The sequence below is a fragment of the Pristiophorus japonicus genome, chromosome 2 (genome assembly GCF_044704955.1).
Source record: "Pristiophorus japonicus isolate sPriJap1 chromosome 2, sPriJap1.hap1, whole genome shotgun sequence".
Taxonomy (NCBI): domain Eukaryota; kingdom Metazoa; phylum Chordata; class Chondrichthyes; family Pristiophoridae; genus Pristiophorus; species Pristiophorus japonicus.
Genome location: NC_091978.1, coordinates 117,924,574 through 117,947,326, shown reverse-complemented (window position 1 = coordinate 117,947,326; position 22,753 = coordinate 117,924,574). Strand labels below are relative to the sequence as shown.

General features: G+C 46.2%; 1 protein-coding gene across 1 annotated transcript in view; it reads left to right on the top strand.

Annotated features, from left to right (window-relative positions):
- Positions 1–18,827: 18,827 nt before the first annotated feature.
- Positions 18,828–22,753, top strand: part of LOC139240420 (interleukin-6 receptor subunit beta-like) — a 140,670-nt gene continuing 136,744 nt past the window's right edge. The window contains exon 1 of the mRNA XM_070868934.1: positions 18,828–18,993. The gene's annotated coding sequence lies outside the window, so the exon portion shown is untranslated. The remainder of the gene's footprint in view (positions 18,994–22,753) is intronic.

Here is a 22,753-nt window from a genome sequence, read left to right as displayed (position 1 = left end):
GATGCACTGGTATCCAGCAGATAAGTCCCTTTCACCTTTTCCACTCCCATCTGAACGGTCGATCTCCCCCACGCATCGTACTCGAGGGCACACAGGTGGACAGGCTGCGCCTGTCCTAGTCACTGTTTTGGCTGGTATGGGGCAGATGGGTACCGGTGGCGGTGGCTACACTCCCAGGTCCATCTAACATTGTTCGGAGCGCAGTCATGAATGTATCAAATGAGTGGGGAGGGACTGGCTTCTCGGTCTCGGTCTTTTGGGCAGAGGCTGGAGAATTCTTCTCTGCGCTACGCTTCCATGGATTCCTACAATCCTTTCTCCAGTGCCCACTCTTTCTGCACCCGAAGCAGGTATGTTTTGTATTGGAGGGGTTGCTCCCCTCCTGGCTCCATTCCCTCTTATCCTGGCTAGATTTGATTTCGTGGACCCTTCTCTTGGGTGGGTGCTCTTCCGTCCTCTGCCATTCCGGTAGGCTAGGGTCAGTTGCCTGACCACTCCCTGCTCGGTGGCCTGGAGATCTCTCGGGTAAACCAGGCCTCAGCCTTGGCTCTTATTTGTGGTAAACTGTTTGCCACCAGGCTTCGGAGCCGGTGGGCTCTCTCGTCCTGGCTTAGGTGATTTTGGTTGAGGTCCCCTCCACAGCCGCTCTGGTGCACAGGCCACAGTCTGTCTGCGAAGGCCTGTGAGGTTTCCCTTGTGAGCTGCAATGTCTTCTCCACTCTGGAGAAGGGGCTCCCGTCATTACAGCCCATGGATTCTAGATTGTCTTCCTGGCCGGCGGCACATGTCCTCTGCCCCCTTTTGCTCTCGGCAGAGAGGAACTGGTACAGCTTGCCGTCCAGGGATAGGAGGAGCATTTTTGCTATCTCAGCATCATCATACCCATTAATATCCCCTGCCCGTTCCACTTCCATAAAGTGAACCGAGGGGTCTCCCTTTGGGGTGAGCTTTCCCAGGTGGCTTATCATAGTCCTAAGCTGTTGGGTAGTGTGGGGAACCATAAATTGACTTTCCAAGGGCCCCTGACCCCCAGCACCACTGGGCGGGCCGAACTTCTGCTGCCGGACCAGGCACATTGGCCCTGGCTCTGGCTCTTCCTGCTATGGATCGCCTACCCCTCCCTGCTGCCAAACCGAACTGAACCTCGGCGCCACAGGTGGTGGTCCGTTATCTCTGTCCGCCCTGCAACTCATTCGCCACTCCTGCTGCCGAACCGGTATCTTCACCGGTGCCACAGGTGGTGGTTGAACAGTTTCCTCCTTCTTGTTCAGGTTTACCTCGGCCGTACCCGGGCTTATTAGACATACCATGCCTTTTGCCTTGCACAGAGCAAGGGTTAAACTCTTGATTTGTTGCTGGCAGGGACAGTGGTCTCCCGACTCAAACCCATTAGTGCTGGCTACTTTATAAGCTACCTGTACATCTCTTAACTTCTCCTCCAGCTCTTTTACTTGAAGAGTAAGGCGAGTGTTTTCCTCCCACAGTATCTTTTTATTATTCCTAATCTCGGTAACCTGACACTGAAAATAGTCCTGGCTGTTCTTGAACCTCTCCATTAGCTGTGCCTTTCCATGCTTCAGCTTGCGAAGTTCTCCCCATAACCTTTCTCCTGTCATAGCCCTTTCATGTGATGTCTCTGCACATTCCCATTGTTCTGCCTGTAGTGACTCGATGGTTTTGTCTCAGAATTGGACCTGTTGCTGTAGACAGACCAAACAAATTGTCTTTTCTACCGATTCTTTATGGTTCTTGCTTGCTGTCCACTGGGCCACAGCATCTCCCGGACGCAGAGCGCGCAACAGACCAAGCACCCATTCTTTCGTGACATTCACTTTCTTGTACACATAGGAGGAAATTCTCTCTTCCATCTTGGTTCTTTCTTCCAAAACAGCACTCTCTGCATCACATCCCTTATAACAAAGTCCTGCCGCATTCGCCATTCTGTGGAGGTTGTGTGTGGGATCAGTTCCCCTCTGACCTTCTGAGAGGTTCGAATCACTCTAATTCCCTGGGTTCTAGACTTTGGATTTATTTGGGGGATGTGACAAAGTGCACAAGACAACTGGTTTGGTGCAAAGAACTTCTATTTTATTACGGACAAGAAAATACAATGTCAAGCTTGTAATCATTCAACTAAAGAACACGATATCACACATTCAAAGGGGTGACAGAAATAATACACCTCCCACCTCCCAGTGCCTAACTCTGACTAGGTTAAACTCCAGGGCAAACAGGGACTATGCTCACCGATCCTTTACTGGTAGTTGATGGTGGTTCGCAATTTCGGGGTTCATTGGATTCTGTAGGTTCTGCTTGCCGTACCCCAAACGTAGTAGAAAACTTCTTAGTGCGCAATCTTCAGTTGGGTGGTGTCCGCTGGTGCGGTAGGGCGCGTTTTGGACTTATGGGGTAAGTACCTACCTTCTTTCGTTAGAAATAGGTTTCAAAGTCTCTTTAGGTAATGTTTTCACCTGTTGGTAGTCAGGCCTAGATTGTAGAGTGAAATATTTTGAATCTTCGGTTTCTTCTTTGAGGAGTTTTGTTTCGGAGTTGTTCAATCGCGGTGGTTTCGATGGTACCACGTTGGCTGTGGTCGGTTGCTGCCGCGCTGGTGATGTTCTTCCTTCCTGTTGATCATTTAATTGATCCAAATGTTATAAATCTGTTGTGGGATGGGGTGGGGTGGGGGTAGTGTGGTGTGTTTTTTACAGTTATAATTATGATTTCATGCAAATCTTCTCATTAAATGTTTTTATTTAATATAACCTTGTTGTGCATTGTCTCAGATAGCTGCACCGTTACACACTGGTGATTCCTTAACATGAAAGGTGATAATTAAACTTAAAATGAATCAACTTAAACTATAATTGTCACCAAGGTGATGCCCACCATTGATGTATGACCTGCAAACACAGCAGTGATGCAGCTTTGTAAATACCAGCTACGTTATTTCAGGCAAAGCGCTCATTTATGAACAGCTGACATAAGAGTCTTGCAGCTATGTAACCACCATGGGCCCTTTCCTGCGGTCTAGAGGGGGGCGGGGGCATGGTTTCTCTTATGCTCATAATAAATGATGAAACTGAGTTCTGTAAGCAATGGGTAAGGGTGACCTTAGCTCCTTTAATTAGACTCCAGAGTGCAGGTACCACGTGGGTGGTCTGCTTATACACAGTGCTCCCAAGGGATGCTGCGCTCCCTTGGGACTCCAACAGGTAGGCCCTCTGGTGGTGGTGTGATACAGGTTGCCAAGGGTTAAATACATAACATCACTCCCTCGTAAAGTCAATAGTACATTTATTTACAGGGTGAGACGATCTGGGGCTTTACGCTCCCTTGTCGATCGCCTCGGTACAAATGCAGGTGTGGGTGAGTTGGTTGGTTCTTCACTGGGCTTCTGGGCAGCTGGGGATGGTGAGTTCGGCTTCGTGGTCAACCGTGATGTTGGTTGCCACTTGTGTGTGTGTTGGAGGGTCGAAGTTGGTGGTGTCCTCTTCGGGTTGCTCGTAGCTGTTAGTGAACCGCAATTTGATTTGGTCCAAATGCTTTCTGCACGTTGGCCAATTTGACCTGAAACACCGCACTCCTTTCTTTGGCTATGACCGTGCCAGCGATCCATTTGGGACCATGTCCATAATTGAGTACAAACACAGGATCAATGACCTCAATATCGCGTGACAAATTTACGCGATCATGGTACATACTTTGTTGATGCCGCCTGCCCTCCACGTGATCATGGAGATCAGGGTGGACAAGAAAGAGCCTTGTTTTGAGCGCCTTTTTCATGAGCAGCTCGGCTGGGGGAGCCCTGGTGAGCGAAAGGGGTCTGGTGCGGTAGCTGAGCAGAACTCGGGACGGTCGGGTCTGCAGGGAGCCTTCCGACATTCGTTTCAAGCTTTGCTTGATGGTCTGAACTGCCCGTTCTGCCTGGCTGTTGGATGCAGGCTTGAATGGGGCAGATGTGGCGTGCTTGATCCTATTGCGGGTCATGAATTTAGCACTGGTGAAACAAGGTCCATTGTCGCTGACTTGGACATCAGGCAGGCCGTGTGTGGCAAACATGGCTCGTAGGCTTTCGATGGTGACGGTGGATGTGCTTACAGACATTATTACACATTCAACCCATTTTGAATAAGCATCCATGACAACCAAGAACATTTTGCCTAGAAATGGGCCCGCATAGTCAACGTGGATCCTAGACCACGGTTTGGAGGGCCACGACCACAAACTTAGCGGTGCCTCTCTAAGTGCATTGCTCAGCTGAGAGCAAGTGTTGCACTGGCGCACGCATGACTCTACATCTGAGTCGATGCCAGGCCACCACACATGGGATCTGGCTATGGCTTTCATCATTACAATGCCTGGGTGGGTGCTGTGTCGGTCACGTATGAACATTTCGCTGCCTTTCTTGGGCAAGACCATGTGTTTACCCCACGAAAGACAGTCCGCCTGCAAGGACATTTCATCTTTGCGCCTGTGGAACGGCTTAATCTCTTCCTGCATCTCAGCTGGGACGCTGGACCAGCTCCCATGGAGGACACAGTTTTTTACCAGGGACAGTCCAGGTCCTGATCTGGTGGGCTGTAATGGGTGACTTTTCGTTTTCGAATGCATCCATCACCATGAGCAAGTCTACAGGATTTCCACCCCGGTGGTGGGCAATGGTAGCCGACTGAGAGCATCAGCGCAGTTCTCTGTGCCCAGTCTGTGGCGGATTATACAGTTGTATGCCGACAGCGTGAGCGCCCATCTTTAGATGCGGGCAGAGGCATTGGTGTTAATCCCTTTGCTCTCTGAGAATAGTGATATGAGCGGCTTATGGTCAATTTTAAGCTCAAACTTGAGACCAAACAAATACTGGTTCATTTTTTTCACCCTGTAAACGCACGCCAGAGCTTCTTTTTCAATCATGCTGTAGGCCCTTTCGGCCTTGGACAGACTCCTGGATGCATAAGCGACCAGTTGCAAAATCCCCAACTCGTTAGCCTGTTGTAACACACACCCGACCCAGTATAACGATGCATCGCAAGCTAGCACTAATCGTTTACATGGGTTATACAGAACAAGCAGTTTGGTTGAACATAACAGATTTCTGGCTTTCTCAAAAGCAGCCTCTTGTGAATTCCCCCATATCCAGTCGTCTCCCTTGCGCAGTAGCACATGTAGGGGTTCGAGCAGGGTGCTTAACCCAGGTAAGAAATTACCGAAATGGTTGAGGAGTCCCAGGAACGACCGCAGCTCCATCACGTTCTGTGGTCTCGGTGCGTTCTTGATGGCCTCCATCTTGGGGTCAGTGGGTCTGATGCTGCCTGCTGCGATTCTTCTTCCCAAGAACTCGAACTCTGGCACCAGGAAAACACACATCGAGCGTTTCAACCTGAGTCCCACGCGATCTAACCGACTTAGAACCTCTTCCAGGTTCTTCAAGTGCTCGATGGTGTCCCGACCTGTGACCAGTTTGTCGTCCTGGAAAACAACGGTGCGAGGAACCGACTTTAGCAGGCTCTCCATGTTCCGTTGGAAAATTGCCGTGGCCGACCGAATCCCGAACAGGCATCTGTGTAGATGAACAGACCTTTGTGTGTGTTGATGCAGGTGAGGCCTTTCGAAGACTCCTCCAGCTCCAGCGTCATGTAGGCCGAGGTCAGGTCCAACTTGGTGAATGTCTTTTCTCCAGCCAGGGTCGCAAATAGGTCGTCTGCCTTCGGTAGCGAGTACTGGTCCTGTAATGAAAAACGGTTAATCATTACTTTAAAGTCCCCATAAATTCTGACCGTGCCGTCACCTTTGAGTACTGGGACAATTGGACTGACCCAGTCGTTGAACTCCACCTCGCTGCAGCCTGTCCAGCTCAATTTCCACTTTCTCTTGCATCATATATGGTACCACCCGTGCCTTGTGGTGGATGGGTCATGTACCGGGAACCAAATGGATCTGCCCTTTCGCCCCCGAGAAACTTCCAATGCCTGGCTCGAACAATGATGGAAATCTGCTCAGAACCTGGGCATATGAGGCGTCGTTGACGGACGAAAGCACTTGGATGTCATCCCAGTTCCAGCGGATTTTTCCCAGCCAGCTTCTGCCGAAAACTGTGGGGCCATCCCCTGGCAATATCCCTAGTGGGAGCTCATGCACTGCTCCATGATAGGAGACTTTGACTTCTGCACTGCCAATTACAGGGATCAGTTTTTTGGTGCAAGTTCTTAGCTTAGTGTGAATGGGGCTGAGCTTGGGCCTGTGTGTCTTGTTGCACCACAGTCTGTCGAAAGCCTTTTTGCTCATTATGGACTGACTCACACCCGTGTCCAGTTCCATGGATACTAGAATTCCATTCAGTTCAACTTTTAACATTATTGGTGGATATTTCGTGGTGAAGGTGTGTACCCCGTACACTTCGCCTCCTCGGTTCGAGTCTTTAGTTCAGCCTGATCTACCGTGGATTGACATTTCTCTGCAAAGTGGTGGTTTGCAGGGTTTGTAGCTCGCCTGCACATTCACTGGAGGTATCCCATTGTTCTGCAGCCATTGCACGCATAGTGCTTGAAGCAGCATTGCTGGGCCCGATGATCACCTCCACAACGCCAACAAGATGTTAACTGACTCGCATTAAGGTCATGCAGCATCCGGCGTGTACATTCTGCCATGTATATTCCTTCTTGAAAACGACATTACTTTGTGCACAGTACTGGTCGAAACCTCTTTGTGCTGTGAAATTTGTTTGGTGTTATCGCTGGTGGACATAAATGCTTGGGCTATCATTATGGCTTTGCTCAGATTCGGTGTTTCAACAGTCAATAGTTTGCGAAGGATTACCTCATGGCCAATGCCAAGCACAAAAACGTCTCTCAGCATTTGTTTAAGGAATCCATCAAATTCGCAATGTCCTGCAAGGTGCCTTAGTTCGGCGATGTAACTTGCCACTTCCTGGCCCTCCGACCGTTGACATGTGCAGAATCGAAACCTCGCCATCAAAATGTTTTCCTTAGGATTTAGGTGCTCCCGGACCAGCGTACACAATTCTTCATAGGATTTGGTTGTTGGTTTTACCAGAGCTAGAAGATTCTTCATGAGGCCATAGGTTGTTGCCCCACAGACAGTTTGGCAGCGTTCTCGTCCCCTTCCAGCTCGTTGGCCACAAAGTATTGGTCGAGTCTCTCCACAAAGGCCTCCCAATCATCCCCTTCTGAGAACTTCTCCAGGATACCAATTGTTCTTTGCATTTTTGCGCGGTTGTTCGTTATCTCGACGCCAATTGTTACGCTCATAATAAAGGATGAAACTGAGTACTGTAAGCAATGAGTAAGGGTGACCTTAGCTCCTTTAATTAAACTCCAGAGTGCAGGTACCGCGTGGGTGACCTGCTTATATAGAGTGCTCCCAAGGGATACTGGGATCCCTTGGGACTCCAATAGGTAGGCCCCCTGGTGGTGGTGTGATACAGGTCACCAAGAGTTAAATACATAACAGTTTCAGTGTCAGCCTGGTTGTCTGGGCTGAGGTCAGCATCCACCTCCTTGTCCTCCTCTTCCTCTCTCTCCTGAGGTGGACTGGCAGTCCCTTCTGGCAATTCGTGTCCACTCCTGATAGCAAAGTTGTGCAGCATGGAGCACACCACCACAAATTGAGCTACCTGCTCAGGGTAGTATTGTAGCTCGCCTCCTGAATGGTCCAGGCATCTAAAGCGCTGCTTCAGCATGCCAATGGTTTTCTCACCGATATTGTGTGTGGCTCTGTGGCTCTCGTCATATCGCTTCTCGGCTTCTGTGTGGGTGTTACGCAGGGGGTCATCAGCCAGGTGGCGAGGCCATATCCTTTGTCACCAAGCATCTAGCATTGACCCTGTGGCTGACTGGTAAACATTTTGGATACAGCGCTCTCACGCAGGATGTGAGCATCATGAATGCTGCCCAGAAATTTTGCATTCGTTGCCATTATAATTTGCTGGTGGTCGACAACGAGTTGCACATTCAGGGAGTGGAATCCCTTTCAGTTCCGAAAAACCTCTGCATCCTGAAAAGGTGCCCGCATCACGATGTGCATACAGTCTATTGCTTCCTGCCCCTTGGGGAAGTTAGCAATTCGGTAGAATCCTAGAGCGCTCTCAGTCTGTGCCTCCCTGGTCATAGGGAAGCTGATAAAGTCCATCCTGTGTCTGTAAAGGGCTTCAGTGACCTGTCGAATGCAGCAATGCGTGGCGTGCTGAGATATACCACAAATGTCGCCAGCTGAGGCCTGAAAGGAACCCGATGCATAAAACGAAAGTGCTGTGGTAACCTTGACCTCGACGGACAGTGCGATCCTGATGGTGCTGGTAGGCTGCACATCTCTCCTGATGAGCTGGCATATCTCACTGATAACCTTTTTGTGGAAGCGCAGTCTCCTAAGGCACATGCTTTCGGACAAGTTCAAGTAAGAGTGCTTCTCCCTGTAAGTGCGTGGGGTGTAAGGTGTCGTCCACCTCAGCCATCAGGCACGTCTTAGACTGGGTACATAATACAAGGAGTATCCGTAACAAGGTGGATGAATTAACTGTGCAAATAGATGTTAACAAATATGATGTGATTGGGATTACGGAGACGTGACTCCAGGATGATCAGGGCTGGGAACGCAACATCCAGGGGTATTCAACATTCAGGAAGGATAGAATAAAAGGAAAAGGAGGTGGGGTAGCATTGCTGGTTAAAGAGGAGATTAATGCAATAGTTAGGAAGGACATTAGCTTGGATGATGTGGAATCTATATGGGTAGAGCTGCAGAACACCAAAGGGCAAAAAACGTTAGTGGGCGTTGTGTATAGACCTCCAAGCAGTAGTAGTGATGTTGGGGAGGGCATCAAACAGGAAATTAGGGGTGCATGCAATAAGGGTGCAGCAGTTATAATGGGTGACTTTAATATGCACATAGAGTGGGCTAAACAAACTGGAAGCAATACGGTGGAGGAGGATTTCCTGGCGTGCATAAGGGATGGCTTTCTAGACCAATATGTCGATGAACCAACTAGGGGGGAGGCCATCTTAGACTGGCTGTTGTGTAATGAGAGAGGATTAATTAGCAATCTCGTTGTGCAAGGCCCCTTGGGGAAGAGTGACCATAATATGGTGGAATTCTGCATTAGGATGGAGAATGAAACAGCTAATTCAGAGACCATGGTCCAGAACTTAAAGAAGGGTAACTTTGAAGGTATGAGGCGTGAATTGGCTAGGATTGATTGGCGAATGATACTTAAGGGGTTGACTGTGGATGGGCAATGGCAGACACTCAGAGATCGCATGGATGAACTACAACAATTGTACATTCCTGTCTGTCGTAAAAATAAAAAAGGGAAGGTGGCTCAACCGTGGCTATCAAGGGAAATCAGGGATAGTATTAAAGCCAAGGAAGTGGCATACAAATTGACCAGAAATAGCAGCGAACCCGGAGACTGGGAGAAATTTAGAACTCAGAGGAGGACAAAGGGTTTGATTAGGGCAGGGAAAATGGAGTACGAGAAGAAGGGTGCAGGGAACATTAAGACGGATTGCAAAATTTTCTATAGATATGTAAAGAGAAAAAGGTTAGTAAAGACAAACGTAGGTCCCCTGCAGTCAGAATCAGGGGAAGTCATACGGGGAACAAAGAAATGGCGGACCAATTGAACAAGTACTTTGGTTCGGTATTCACTAAGGAGGACACTAACAATCTTCCGGATATAAAAGGGGTCAGAGGGTCTAGTAAGGAGGAGGAACTGAGGGAAATCCTTTTTAGTCGGGAAATTGTGTTGGGGAAATTGATGGGATTGAAGGTCGATATCTCAGAGTACTTAAGGAGGTGGCCTTGGAAATAGCGGATGCATTGACAGTCATTTTCCAACATTCCATTGACTCTGGATCAGTTCCTATCAAGTGGAGGGTAGCCAATGTAACACCACTTTTTAAAAAAGGAGTGAGAGAGAAAACAGAGAATTATAGACCGGTCAGCCTGACATCGGTAGTGGGTAAGATGATGGAATCAATTATTAAGAATGTCATAGCAGCGCATTTGGAAAGAGGTGACATGATAGGTCCAAGTCAGCATGGATTTGTGAAAGGGAAATCATGCTTGACAAATCTTCTTGAATTTTTTTGAGGATGTTTCCAGTAGAGTGGACAAGGGAGAACCAGTTGATGTGGTATATTTGGACTTTCAGAAGGCTTTTGACAAGGTCCCACACAAGAGATTAATGTGCAAAGTTAAAGCACATGGGATTGGGGGTAGTGTGCTGACATGGATTGAGAACTGGTTGTCAGACAGGAAGCAAAGAGTAGGAGTAAATGGGTACTTTTCAGAATGGCAGGCAGTGACTAGTGGGGTACCGCAAGGTTCTGTGCTGGGGCCCCAGCTGTTTACATTGTATATTAATGATTTGGACGAGGGGATTAAATGTAGTATCTCCAAATTTGCGGATGACACTAAGTTAGATGGCAGTGTGAGCTGCGAGGAGGATGCTATGAGGCTGCAGAGCGACTTGGATAGGTTAGGTGAGTGGGCAAATGCATGGCAGATGAAGTATATTGTGGCTAAATGTGAGGTTATCCACTTTGGTGGTAAAAACAGAGAGACAGACTATTATCTGAATGGTGACAGATTAGGAAAAGGGGAGGTGCAACGAGACCTGGGTGTCATGGTACATCAGTCATTGAAGGTTGGCATGCAGGTACAGCAGGCAGTTAAGAAAGCAAATGGCATGTTGGCCTTCATAGCAAGAGGATTTGAGTACAGGGGCAGGGAGGTGTTGCTACAGTTGTACAGGGCCTTGGTGAGGCCACACCTGGAGTATTGTGTACAGTTTTGGTCTCCTAACCTGAGGAAGGACATTCTTGCTATTGAGGGAGTGCAGCGAAAGTTCACCAGACTGATTCCCGGGATGGCGGGACTGACCTAGCAAGAAAGACTGGATCAACTGGGCTTGTATTCACTGGAGTTCAGAAGAATGAGAGGGGACCTCATAGAAACGTTTAAAATTCTGATGGGTTTAGACAGGTTAGATGCAGAAAGAATGTTCCCAATGTTGGGGAAGTCCAGAACCAGGGGTCACAGTCTAAGGATAAGGGGTAAGCCATTTAGGACCGAGATGAGGAGAAACTTCTTCACCCAGAGGGTGGTGAACCTATGGAATTCTCTACCACAGAAAGTTGTTGAGGCCAATTCACTAAATATATTCAAAAAGGAGTTAGATGTAGTCCTTACTACTAGGAGGATCAAGGGGTATGGCGAGAAATCAGGAATGGGGTACTGAAGTTGCATGTTCAGCCATGAACTCATTGAATGGCGGTGCAGGCTCGAAGTGCCGAATGGCCTACTCCTGCACCTATTTTCTATGTTTCTATGTTTCTATGTTTCTATGTTTACATAATGCTGTTGAATATACCTTCTGCCATCTCTAGTCTGCAGCATGTGCGTGGTCAACAAGACAGGCTGAGAAATGACAGGCCCCATTCCGATAACTATCAGTATTATATCTATGGTTCACAAACAATAATTTTTCCCACTAAGACACCTAAACTAAATTCCAATCATCCACTGTATGATAAGATGTTTGTTCAGATGTTCAAATCACCTTAAAAGAACTCCAGAGTACATCAAAACTCCTCAGAAGTTGAAGCAGCCTTTTAAATGAAGTGACCTGCGATTTCGAAAATGGCGTCCATGCCGTTGTGATTAGCTCAGGTGAGAGCAACTTTTTTACAGCGTTTTTTTTGGCGAAAATTATTTTCGGCGATATGTGTGCGAGGTGCCAAAAGTAACGCTCGGCGATATTTTGGGCGTTAGTTTTGGCAAATCTGATCTTCACGACAAAAAAAAGTGGGTGGGCTATATTATTAGTTCTTGGCGTTAAGTACAAGCCGAAAGTTACGTTGGACGATAAGTGATCGCTACATGGGTGTTAGTTTCCATTTTGTGCCTAAATGGGCGATATCTGGGCATTATACCTCATCTCAGCGTTAAAATGGACGTTAAGTGGGTGGTATCGATGCAAAAAAAGTGGAAAGTCCAGCCCCATGTCCTCTAGTTTTAGTTTCCCCTATGAGTGGACATAGCCACTCTGTATCCACCTTGTCGAGCCCACTCATTATCTTATATGTTTCAATAAGATCACCTCTCATTCTTCTGAACTCCAATGAGTATATGCGCAACTTACTCAACCTATCTTCACAAATCAACCCCCTCATCTCTGGAATCAACCTACTGAACCTTCTCTGAACAGCCTCCAATGTAAGTATATCAGGCTACAACCTCCACTTTTGCGCTTATTGCCCAAAAATGGGCGTTAAAAAAGGGTTTTCAGATCACCGGCTTCTCGCCCATTCTCAAAACACCTAGTTTCCATTTTTGAAAATGGGCGATACCACGAGCGATATCAAATTGGCGGTAGCACTAAATTTTTTTGACCTACTGCCGTAAAGTGTGGCCATCCTTAGCAACGGAATGGCAACGCTCAATTCCCGCGATTCAGGAGTTCAAGGGTCATCATGACATATACAGAAGAGAAGACAGAGAGAGAGAGGGAGCTCAGAGGCACTGAAAGCGTGTGTGGCTATGGTGTGTGCTTGTCTGGCTATTGAGGGAGGCACGACGGAGATTCCCGAGTAGCAAAAAGCCTACTAAGCACCAAGAACATAGTTGGCACTGAGTTTTTGTCCAACAAAGAATATATAACATGGAAGGGATGGAGGAGGCCCTGGAGCTGGTAGCCAGGAACACTGGTGGCAGAGGGCTCCAGTGGTCCCAGAGCGTGGCACTGCACCCCAAGGTGCCGCACCCCCATTGCCAATGACACGAGAGCCAGCAGCAACATCTTGCTTCTGGCTCGGAGCTTGTTCGCACCTCGCGACCGTCCTCTCCCGTATCCGTCCAAGAAGCGCTTTGGCCGTCATTTCCCCCCTCCCTCCCTAATGAAGCATTGCCTGAGGACCTCCTCGGCCAGGCGGCTTGGAGTCAGGAAGGGAAGGGGCAGGGGTAGAGGTGGGGAGAAGAAGCAGCAGGGAGGGGGAATGATTGGTTTTTATAGAAATACTGATGATTTCAGACGAATGGTCGGTTTAAATGTTTTTTTATTTAACAAAACCTCGTAGCACATTGACTCAGATAGCTGCACCATTGCACGCTGGTGATTCCTTAACATCAAAGGGTATAATCACCCATAACTTCAATCAACTTATACTTTAACTGTCACCAAGGTGATGCCCACCATTGATATATGACCTGCACACCCAGCAGTGTGTCAGCCTTGTAAATAACACCAACATTCTTTCAGGCAAAGTGGTCATTGATGAGCTCCTGATGTAAGGCTCTTGCAGCTATCATGCCACCATGGGCCCTTTCATGTGGTCTACAGGGGAGCAGGAGCATGACTTCAGCATCAGCCTAATTGTCTGGGCCAATGTCAATGTCCGCCTCCTTGTCCTCCTCTTCCTCTCTCTGGTGAGGTGGACTGTCAGACTCATCAGGCAATTCTTGCCCCTCCTAACAGCCAAGTTGTGTAGCATGGAGCACACAACCACAAATTGAGCTACCTGCTCAGGGTAGTATTGGAGCTCGCCTCCTGAGTGGTCCAGACATCTAAAGCACTGCTTCAGCACTCCAATGGTTTTCTCCACGATATTGCGAGTTGTTCTGTGGTTCTCGTTGTATTGCCTCTCGCATCATGGATGCTGCCCAGAAATTGAGCATTCACTGCCAGTATAATTTGCTGGTGGTCGACAACCAGTTGGAAATTCATGGAGCGGAAACCCTTGCGGTTCCTGAAAACCTCAGCATCCTGAAAAGGTGCCCGCATCGCGATGTGCGTACAGTCTATTGCTCCCTGCACCTTGGGGAAATTTGCATTTCTGGAGAATCCTAGAGCCCTCTCACTCTGTGCCTCCCTGGTCAGAGGGAAGCTGATCAAGTCCCTCCTGCGTGCGTACAGGGTTTCAGTGACCTGTCTAATGCAGCGGTGTGTGGCATGCTGAGAAAGTCTGCAAATGTCTCCAGCTGTGGCCTGCAAAGAACCCGAGGTGTAGAACGACATTGCGCGGTGACTTTGACCTCGACGGACAGTGCAGTACTGATGGTGCTGGCAGACTGCAGATCTGTCCTTATCAGCTGGCATACCTCAGTGATAACCGCTTTGTGGAAGCACAGTTTCCAAAGGCAGGTGGTGTCGGGCAAGTCAAGGTAAGAATGCTTCTCCTTGTACATGCGGGGGGTGTAACGTCTGGTCCTCCTCATCTATCTGTCACGTCTAACATTGGGCACATAATGCAGTGGAGCGTTCCTTCGGCGATGTCGAGTCTGCTGCATACATTTGGTCACCAAGAGAGGGTGAGAAAGGACAGGCCCCATTGCAGTAGCTCTCTATTTTCCATCGATTGCTCATAAACAAGGAATGTAACGACGAAGACACCTCTTCAATTCCAATCGGTCACAGTATGGTCAAGATGTTTTTACAGATGTTCACATCAACTCCAACGACCTGCAGAGTGCATCTGAACTCCGCTGAGGTTGAAGCACAGCAACTGCCTTTTAAAGGACGTGACATGTGATCTAGAACATGGTGTCCATGACGCTGTGATTAGTTCCGGTTAGTTCCACTTTTTGTGGTTGGTTTTTTGGGTGAGCGATATTGTGAGCAATATGTGTGCGAGGTTGTGAAATTGATGCAGGGCGATCTCATGACCGCTAGCTTCGGTAAATATGCTCTTTACAACAAAAAAATTGGGCGAGCGTTAATATTGAATCTCGGCATTAAATCCGCGCAGAAAGTAACACTGGCCGATATTATGGCTGTTGAATTCGTCCGTTCTGCTGTATCCACCCGAAAAAAGTGGGCGAGCAGTAATATTTTTCCTCGCCGTTAAGCACATGGGGAAAGTAACGCTCGCCGATAAGTTTCCGAAAAATGCCCATCAGTTTCCATTTTATGCCAAAATGGACGCTATCTGGGCGTTATATGTCATTTCAGCGGTCAAATGAACATTAAGTGGGCGTTAATCATACAAAAAAAGTGATGGTTCTAGCCCATCCTTCCTTAAATACGGAGACCAAAACTGCACGCATTACTCCAAATGTGGCCTCACCAATACCCTGTACAGTTGTTGCAGGACGTCTCTGCTTTTATACTCTATCTCACTTACAGTAAAGGCCAACATTCCATTTGCCTTCCTGATTACTTGCTGTACCTGCATACTAACTTTTTGTGTTTCATATACAAGGACCCCCAGATCCCTCTGTACAGCAGCACTTTGCAATTTTTCTCTATTTAAATTATAATTTGCTTTTCTATTTTTTCTGCCAAAGTGGGTAACCTCACATTTTCCTATATTATACTCTATCTGCCAAATTTTTGCCCACTCACTTAGCCTGTCTATGGGCTCAATTTTCCTCAAGTCCATTTTTTTGGCGTATTGCCAGAGTTATGCCCATTTTTCTAGGCCAGAAATGTGGCAGAATTATTTTGTCAAAGTTTTCCTGATGTATAATTTGAATTTGGTGTCGCACCTCGGGGGGGTTGAGCCTGCTGTCTGCGCCGAAAAATGAAGTCGCATCTTCTGTGCATGCGCGGGTAAAAAATGTTATGTTTTTGATATCATTCCAATGGACGCGCATGCTCAGTACAGCTCGGATTTGGCAATTGGCCATTTTTAAAGAGCCTGTTGTTTGTGTGAGAAGGAGTGCTGTGTGAGAGCATTGGAAAAATCACAGCTGGAGCAATAAAGATGCAACGCAGTGCAAGGACAAAGAATTTCTTACAGGAAGAAGTGGAGGCACTAGTTACTGTGATTGAGAACAGTTGGCAGGAACTGGACACCCGCAGAGGTCACACAAAAGTTCCACCCAAAAAAATGAAGAAACGCTGGGACCAAGTTGCAGAAGATTACTGCGTAGTAGTGACCACCACGAGATCTGGAGGCCAGTATAAAAAGAAATGGCAGGACTTTGGTCAAATAGTTAGTGTAAGTAATATTTTAATTTATTCAATGGAATTGCAATTGCAATTGTAAATGTGACCAGCTGGATATGTCCCACCCAACAGAAAGACACCCTCTCTAAAAAGTTGCATATTCATCTTTGCAGAGGAATGTGGCACATAATAAAAGGGAAAGAACTGGAACAGGAGGAAGCCCGGCAAATCTGCACCCACTGACCCCCTTGGAAGAGAGGGTCGCTGCTTTGATGGGTCATGCCTGGAAATAAGCAATCAGTACTGTGCAAGCTGGGCCCACACTCGAGGGAGGGGTCAAGTCCTGCAAATTCATCATGGTCCTTCAAATCAGCCTGCTGCCTGTCCTGTGATGTGTGAGCCTATTCATGCCACCCACCCTGCCCCCTCCTCTGCTGCTCACCATTTGACTGTTCTGTTATTTTTTGCAGAACTCGAGGCAAACCCTGACAATGCAGAAGAAGATTCAGTCGAGGACGAGCCTGAAGAGAACATCTTCCAATCCAACCCTTCAGACCAAAAACATGGGGGTGAGGGGGAAGGGGAGGTAATGGAGCTGGATGAAGCTCCCACTGTTGTACTGACTTTGGAGGAGGTGCCGATCATGGAGGTGACAGCCCCTTCCGTGACTAGTGGTTCGAGTGTTGGTGGGAGTTTCCATGGTTTCACACCTTCCGAGGTTGCGGGTCCCAGTGGCTGGGTGCAGCAAAGCACACCCAGGGCCCAACCTTCTGAGGTTGTGGGTCCCAGTATGTGATGCAGCGAGGCACACCCAGCGCCCCGCTGTCCCAGGCTGCAGGTCCCAGTGTTGGGGTGTGAGCCACACCCATGGGGAGGAGGGGAAGGAGAGCCCGACCGTCTAACAGATGTGGTTCAGATGAAGTCATTGAGTGCAGAGAGCATTGACCTTATCCAATCACTCCTAGACGCCATCAGTGAGGTGAGTGATGAGGTAGCGGGACTGTCGGCAGAAGTAAAAGCAATGACATAAGAAATGTGAACGATATCCGGGACCATTAGTGAGGGAATAGTGGCCTTGGCCTATGTGAAAGTCCCAATCTTTATTTCACTCTCTGTAACATTTTTAAATGTCAGGATAAAAGCAGCTTTTCATCTCCTGGTTTCCTGTATGTGAGAATTCTTAGACAGCCTGTTGACGATACTGCAGCATCTCACAAGGGATTCTTGCGTTGACTGCGTTGAAATCAATTGAACGTTGAAAAAGACAAACTTCTTGCTACAGAGTGAGCTCCTTTGCTTCTCTGCTGACGACAAATGAAGGGTCACAGAAAGAGAGGGCAAGAGAATTCAGACACACAGAAAAGGGAGAACAGTAACTCAGATCTGCAAAGACAGGAAGAGTACAGAGTAGTTTTTCTCTGTTTCCCATGACAGCTAGTAATTATTCTGCCATTCACATCCTATCTAGACTAATCTTTTTCTAACTCTTGCCATTACTATCTCAAGTTGGCCCATCACCCTTTTGTTTCTCAAATCTTTCCTGTCTCCCACCCTATCACAGATTTTCCCTTTGGTCTTTCCTCCCTTCCCCCTTTCAGTACTCCTTAAGAATGTGTTCATTTCGAACATTCGCCAGTTCATCGACCTGAAACGTTAGCTCTGTTTCTCTCTGTTTCTCTCGCCTGACCCGCTGAGATTTCCAGCATTTTCTGTTTTTATTTCAGAATCCAGCATCGGCAGTATTTTGCTTTTGTGTAAGAGTACAGACCCACAGGGAGGAGAGCTGTGCCCCAAAGAGGGACAGAGGGAGAGACAAGTTCCGCGCATGGGAAGCGGTGAAACTGGGGAACATTCTAACAACCTGAAGGTAGAGAGAAAAGTTCAGATACAAAGTAAGACGCCCAGACACAAGGGAAGCGAAGTTCAGACGCATATGTGGACAGCCTGAAGTTCAGGCGGAGCAAGAGTGATAGAAGTTCAGACACATGGGGGGAGATAGGTATTAAATCACACTAGGAAATAGAGAAGTTCAGACAGTCAGGGAGATGGGGCAGGAAAGAAGCACAGACACAAGGGGAGAGAAAGCAGCAGAAAATCCCAGGGAGAAAAAGAAGCAAAGAGAGATGTAGAGGGAGGTTCAGACACTGGTAGGCACAGAATCACAGATGGCCACGGATAGAGAACGAAACAAAACATCGGCATAGAGTCAGTGAGAGGGAAAGCAGATATTAAGCTAGAGAAAAGACAATAGCAGGTACACATTAGGATGTAGAAGAGAACCACAAATGCGCACATGTATAGGGAGAGGGAGTAGAGAATCATGTCCGCAGCAAAAACAGAAATTAGTTCTGGCCATTTACTGTGAATGTATTTACACTTGAGCGAGCGCTCGTTACGACAGGTTTGCAAAGCATGAAAATTAAAGCATTTTGCTCCAGATATTTCTAGGTTTGCTCCAACGAAAGGTGTGCCCGTTCCTGTTATTGGAGCTGCATGTGCCCTGGCCTCGGGCTGTATTACTGAGGTTAATTTTGGAAAGCTACACTATTCCCATCACCAGCTCATTTATCCCTGAACATACAGAATTTCCAGTTTTTAATGAATTCACTTCAATTCTGAAGCATTATCTTCATTGAGTGTCAAGATAAAATTATTTCACGTCAAGGACTGGAGGAGTTTCCGGAGTTGTAAATCTGCAATAAATTAGGAAGCGAGATGTGGCAGAGACTTAAAAAATGTACTGGCTTGAAAACTGTTGCATTGATCGTTCAGATCCCTGAGTTTTTTTTCACAGAGCCTAGGGTGGAATTTCCCTACACGCGTTGAGCCTAGTCATTTCCCTTATGATCCTCCAAGATTCAAGACATTATGTAACTGATATTTCTGACATTGTACGGGTGTGGTTCTGTGGTGGTCCACATAGTCATTTGCCATGCTTTACTCACATTTTCTGTGAGAACTTTTTTTCAATCGGTCTGTTTTAATCTGAGTCGTTCCTAAAACTATGCTGTTGTTGGTGACATACCAAACATCCTTGATCGTGTTGCTACTTGTGCAGATGAACGATTTGTTTTCCTTCAAAGATGACAAAGGTACTGTACTTATTCTTTATAAGTTAACTCGATTTTTTTGCGGTCTGTGTCTAAATAATAGTTTTCAGCTCTAAAGAGTACAGTAACGCCTTTTTACGCACCCTTTTTAGTCAGTTGTGTCATATCCTCAATCTGTGTTACTTTTCAGGACAGTACAATCGCACTGCTGTGCAGTACAGGGTATACTGCCCATGTAGTGCAGATTTAGAGCAAGCAAATGTCCCCCTTGTGGCAATTTTGGGGTGCAGTGATTGGAATGACAATTCTGATTGTGTGTGCAGTTAAATCAGCATTTCCCAGTTAGCCCAACTTCAGCGAGCAGTATTATCATTCACTGATATCGTGGAGTGGGGAAAGTTCAGTGCTGAATTTAATGTACAAACATTGTTAATTATCTGACTGTACATGTGTTACTTTTTTGGAGGCGGGAGGGGGGTGGAGTGTTCCACTCCGGGTATTTTTATTGAATTTGACATCTCAGCGTATTCATAAATGAGCCCTCAATCCCTGCAAAGCAGAGTGCGCCTTCACCTGTTCAATATCTAGGTAACATGTAGTGAACTCACGAGTGCAACAAAAAAGCCTTGACCTTTTATTTCACTTTACTAGCTATGTCAAGTGCCCTCATGTGAATTTCTTATAAAGCAGTACAATAAACACTTTTTTGGAACATTGCTTAAAGAAAAGCTTGCATTTATATAACCCCTTTTAGCATCTCAGGGTGTCCCAAAACACTTTACTGCCATGAAGTACTTTGAAGTGTAGTTATTGATGCAATGCAAGAAATGTGGCAGCCAATTTGCGCACAGCAAGATCCCACAAGCAGCAACGAAAGAAATGACCAGATCAGATCATCTGTTTGAGAGATGTTTGAGAGATAAATGTTGGCCAGGAAATCGGTAGACCTTCTCTGCTCTTCTAAATAGCACAGTGGGATATTTAACATCCACCTGAAAGAGCAGAGAAGGCCTCGGTTTAACATATTATCTGAAAGATAGTACCTCAGGCAGTGCAGCACTTCCTCAGTACTGCACGGAAGTGTCATCTTAGAGTAACTACTCAAATCTCTGGATTGGGGCTTGCACCTACGATCTTCTAACTCAAAGGCAAAAGTACTGTCACTGAGCCAAACTGAGACCTTAGGCTAGAAACTGCCAAACAGATTTATTAAACAGTAAATGGATAAGTGAACAGCAGCAATGTCACACTGTAGATTTACAGTTGCTTTCATGTTTAAATATCCCTTATTGGAACATAAGAACATAAGAATTAGGAGCAGGAGTAGGTCATTCGGCCCCTCGAGCTTGCTCTGCCATTCAAAGAGATCTTCTACCTCAACTCCACTTTCCTGCACTATCATCATATCCCTTGATTCCCTTAATTTCCAAAAATCTATTGATCTCTGTCTTGAATATACTGAGCCTCCATAGCTCTCTGGGTTAAAGAATTCCAAAGATTCACCACCCTCTGAGTGAATAAGTTTCTCCTCATCTCAGTCCTAAATGGCTGTCCCCTTATTCTGAGACACTTCTGGTTCTAAATAGAAAATAACAGTGGAAACAGCTGTGCTAAACTTCAGTGTAAACTGGACCACCTGAATACACAGTATTTCACTTCTGACCACAGAATTTCTGGCCTATCGCTACCTTTCTATTGGCTTCAGATGGACAACGGAATTTGACCAAAACAAGCTGAGATATACCACAGGACAAAAAACATTTAAATGTGTATCTATTAAACTCAAATAAAGCTGCCCAATCAACACATATTCAAACAAAATCCACTGAATGCTTGTATTTAAACTGAATAGCTTGTCCTTCCCATAGATACCAGTTGCAGATATAGGGGCTTATTTATCCCCATTTTCAGGCGAGAATGGTGTTCGAGCACAAGGGATTTTTATATGTATATCGTTTCTAAAGTCTTAGCTAATGAAGTACAGAATGTGCATGATTGACATGATGGGAGGAGCAAGGCCACGAAAGATGGCAAAGTCGAGGGTGTGGCCATAAATATTGGTTGGGGACTTTACATGGAGGGACAGACTAAGGGAGGATAGGAGGCTAGTGAACTCAGAGGAGAGAACATGAGGAATTGAGATGGAGGTTGAAATCATCGAGGATGAGATGCTGTTCAGTGCAGAGGCAGAGGAAGAAAAATAGTGAAGAAATATTGGTTATAATGGATGAAAATAGTTTTGGAAATGGCCTCAGAAGAAACATCTGTACAACAAGAAAACACAGATCCCAAACCATATATTTAAATTTAAATCCCCCTCCCCCCACCCCACCGCCCCCACCACCTATTGTGTGCTTCTATTTAACAGGCAGTCTTCTGTTACTACAAATGAGATCCCAACAGTAGCAAAAGTTGCAGAAAGCTGTTTGAGCCAGCGGCTTCTATTTGCAATGTCTGAAAAGTTGTGTTTGATTAAATATTTTGCAGTTGGGTTGAAGTTTTATATTCTATTCCCATGTTGAATTAGATGCCACTAGTTACTGAAGCACTTGTATCTTTTCATAATACTTTTAGTATAATGAATCATTTGGAAAAAAGTTCTGCTTTAACAAGGAATGAGTCCAAGATAAAGGGACTGATACTGACCCGTGAAGTACTAATCAGCAAAACTGTCCTCATTTAAATTGTCTAAATTGGACTTCTATACATCACCTTGTTTCGACAAATTAAAATACATTATCCCCAACTTCCTAAGTCTGCTTCCTATGTGAAAGAATGTCTTGATTAATTTGGCTTCCCAGGTTTTATTAAGGTGAATTAGTATAGCACAAATTAAAATTCGCCATAGAAACATCTGAAATGATTGCATTTCAACATGTTAATATTTATGCTGAAAAGAGCTTAATGTTCCACTAGAGTTACAGTAAAAGGCCAAACAGCTTTCCAACAGTCAAACAAGAGCACAAGTTTATTGGAGAGAGTGATAGGGTAAAACAGATGCAACTTAGCACACGGCCATAAATATATCGAAACAGTAGACAAGGATAGAATTCGACATCAGATTGACAGATGAAATACAATATTGCTTTATTAAAATAGACAATGGCAGTGGTGGGCAATAAGACATCACAAAAGTAATAGAGCATGCACATTAATTGTCTTTCTGTCACCGGCCTGTGATGTAGTAGCATAATTGAACCTCTTTACTTCAGTTAGGACAAGATACAAAAATACTTTCTAGTAAGTGAAATTGTTTATTCAGCATTCTGGCATTGGACATGGCTACTTATTTTATCCATTTTTACTGTATTTTTAAGAATATACAGTCACATTTTATGAAGCTGTTGTAAGTTTATACATATATTTAATGAAGCAATTATACATAAATGGTACTCATGATTTTAAGAAGCCATTGTTCGATTAAGGGTACATTCACATAGATATTTATGAAGTTGTTGTATATTCATCATGCATATGTTATCAGATTGTCCTCCTGCCCTCGCTATTTCTACCGTGTCAATTGCAGATAAGGCCATCTCTGGCCATTTCTTTGTATCACTCTCCACCCACATCCCCCTTCCCCCACCCAACCCTACTTCTGCGCCCGCCCCTGGAAAAAACTCTCTCCAAATACTCTTAAAACTGCACTTATCAACTCCAAACTTTGGCCCTCCATACACCATGACATTTCTGCAGCCATCGATCTGTTCAACCACACCCTCACCACCACCTTTGATGCCCTAGTCCTATAAAAACCCATTACTCTCTCACACCCAGGCCGTGCGCCCTGGTACGGCCCTCA